Here is a 3598-nt window from a genome sequence, read left to right on the forward strand (position 1 = left end):
ACGTCCACACGTACCCGGGTATTTTTGAAAACACAGATTTTTCTATGCGTTTGCACCTTTTGTCCACACGTAAACGGCGTTTTTGGTCACTGAAAACGTAGATTTTTAAAAACTCCGGCCAGGGTGGATATTTTCGAAAACTCAGTTTTTGCATTTACGTGTGGATGAGAAAAACGGAGAAAACGCAGCATCAAAGGTGTGCGCCTTTTTTGACGTCACACTGTGCGCCACGTTATTGTTTTGGTGAAATGAATTTCTACAATACTGTTACTGTTAATTCTACTCTCTGCAGTGTTTAAATGCTTACATATACACACAGTTACTGTCCCTCCACACATATGACTCGGTTCTGCTTCTATGCCCCAGCTTTTTTTTACCATTACCCACCGAGGCTTCTAGACTTCTGATTGGCCAACATTTCTGCACGGTTAGAAATATATCGCCACCTGTTGCTTTGGCATGTTCATAGCAGCGTTTTCCTTCATTTCTGCGTTTACGTGTGGACGGGATTATTTTTTAAAACGAAAACGGAAAATCTCCGTTTTCAAAAATACCCGTGTACGTAAATATCCTTTCTGTTTCAGGTGTGGGCATTAAACATAATTAATAAAATGAGGGACAGAGTTTCAAGCCTGAATCCTGCTTAAGTTTCCAGAGGCCATACCTCCTAAATTTCAGTGATTCGCAATTATTAACAGTCCAGCTACAGTGTTTCAATATTTCTGTGATTCTTTAAATGGGTTTAAAAGATAATTCTTCTAACTTTATTTTACCTAAACTCCTCAGCAATGCCAGAAATGACATTCAAACCCTTAAAGAAAACTAGCAGGAAGCATAAAGCTCCAAACTGCTCACCGCACAGGAAGTGGTGATAGAGGTAGTTCCCCCGTGTCCTTCTGGGAGCTTCCTCCTTGCCCCCTTTTGAACATGGCCTCCCAGAACCTGAGCATACTCTCCAGCATCGTCACAAAAGCCACTTTGGCTCGAGTCTCCAAAACCCTCAAAGACATGGAAAGCCAGGACATCTTCTCCTTTTCCATCAGAGATGACATATCCAGAAGAAATTCTGCTCAACAAAATTGCAAACTTTGCACCAGAGCTTCTCAGAACAATTGTGGACGTAGCAAAGAACACCATATGCAAGATCTTCAAGCCCCCTTTTGGAAGTCCACCAGTGTCTGATGTTATTCCAAATGAAGAACCTTCTTCTAAAGGTCTGCCAATGTCTAATGTTCTTTACACTGAAGAACCTCCTTTTGAAACTGAGTCAGAATTTTAAAGGGTCCTTAAGGTTTAACTTCACTAAATCCTACAAGGACTAAAAACATTTGTTATGCACTGGCTGAGTATTTTATGTAGGCTAAAAAATCATGCAAAATATATTCAAATAGTTGAAATCATCTAAACTATCACACCCCGACATATAGCATAAGTGAAAAAGTGAAAAGTGAAAAGCAACTATAATTGCTATAGACAATTATAGCTTGGAGTGTATGAAGTTGTAGAATTCCATTTGCAGAGATAGGCATTATTGCTAAACGTTCAAGGATGCATAAACCATCACAATCAGAAGCACATATTCCACGTTTGTTTTTTGTCCTTTTCACTAATATTCAAAAGAATATTCTTGCTAACTTTGGTTTCCTATTAAATTTAATTTGGTGTAAATAATGAAAAACTAAAAGGGAAAACACGTTTCCAAAAGTTGAAGAGAGCACTGAAAAAACGATTTTACAAAAAGAAAATCGCCACTTCTGAGGGACCTGACAATGAGAGTGAAAGGCAATTATATGCCTCTTCGTAGTCAATGCTAACTGACAATGAGGTTGTGCAGGATGCTGCCATTATGAAAGATCAGCTGTCACTACCAGTGATGTCAGAGAAAACGTCTAGTCAGAAATTATTGGATGAGAAACTTGAAGACTTGCCAATAGGACACCACGAACATGACGAGATAAAGGCTGGTCATCCGATCACTGATAGCGCGTTGTCAACAAATATCTGTGAGAGAGACACGGAGGATGATGATGTGTTAAAAGCGGTGTTAAAATGCTCAATCAACAATCTCTTTATTCCATACGACACTTTGAGCATTACGTCCGGATGGGAGATTTGCATAGGAGGGTGTCCAGCCAATCTCGAAGTGTCTGACCATTTCTCACATTCTTATAGTTTCAGCCCCCTCCAAACTAAGCATGCACATTATTTCTCTCTCTCTCAGTGAGGCTAAGTTACGACCTTGGCTGTCTGTGCAGTATGTTTTGTTCTTTCTAATCAGACAAATAAGGCCATGATTCTCTGCAAACAGTATTTCTTATACATCAGCAGTATAATGCATCATAAAACGGTGTATCATCCCATTCCTGTTTTTTTCCTCAGAACAAACAATTAATTAAATCAAACAATCAATCTGCTGGTCCCTCTCTAGTTTAAACAACAGTGTTTTCAGTAGCTTTCCACTAGAAGATGGTCCCCTGTTATCTACTTACTCCCAGGCAAGCGTGAGCGAGAGTCTACAGCAGTCTTCAACTAACTTTAAACATCTATGAAATAGATAAATGTATTTTCATGAATAACAGGATATTTATTCCATGTTTTTTTTTGTAGTTATTAACAAATATGACATGACACAGCTTACCTTTCTCGTTGACTCTTCTGCACCTGACAATGGGAGAGCAGATTGCCACTTGTAACCAGCATGATTTAGATGCTACAAAATGAATCTTGGGAGCTGAGTTTGTATACTCATAACTGTTCTTAGCTAAGAGATTCTTGTATAAAGTAAAATTAAAAATACTTAAAATACAACCCTGAACATTTGAAAAATATCAAATTGTAGAATTTCTATCACAAAGCTATTTATAATTGCTAAAGGTTCAAGGATGTATAAGCCATCACAACCAGAAGCATATATCACACGTTTCTTTTTTGGTGCATTTGTAACAGAGTCAGAAAACAGCTTAATGAATTTCCTCAAAATTGATGTGCTTTGTGAATAGTTGGAGCCACCTGGTGGACAAATACCGCAACTGCAACTGTTAAGGTTCCAAATTGCATGCACAGCACATGCAAAGGAAAATACTCCCAAGCTGGTGGTAGGTGCTTGTGAGCAATGCTGTTGTCAATTTTGTATGTGTATTGATGAAAACATTCTCATAGTGGTAATTGTCAACAAATGTATTTTGATTTTTAAGCAGTAATAGCATGTATCCTGAAAGTTACAGGCATTTTGATGCATGGGTAGTAATTTTATTCACGAGTAGCATTTTTAATTAGCATGCTAAGCTAATACTCGTTAGCTAGTTGGGTGCTTTTTGACTTGCATTCAGCTCTAATTTTTCTCTATGAGATTGTAATTGTTCTAATTCTTGTTAACAGAACTGAACGTTGCAGTTGCTTTTCACACTGTTGATGACGACTGTGTGCTGTTTTCTTTGTACCAGGTAGGCGCTGTTAAGTACAAGTTTTAGTTGATGCTGTTGTATAGAAAGAAAATGATGAACAATGATGTTTGTTTTATTATAGAAGAGCTGTTTTTATATGTTATTGTTGTTGCTGGTTAGGAAAAAGGAGATATGTCTCTCATCTCTCAGTTACC

The sequence above is a fragment of the Haplochromis burtoni genome, unplaced genomic scaffold (assembly GCF_018398535.1).
Source record: "Haplochromis burtoni strain Fernald_Lab_line unplaced genomic scaffold, NCSU_Asbu1 Contig_245, whole genome shotgun sequence".
Lineage (NCBI taxonomy): Eukaryota > Metazoa > Chordata > Actinopteri > Cichliformes > Cichlidae > Haplochromis > Haplochromis burtoni.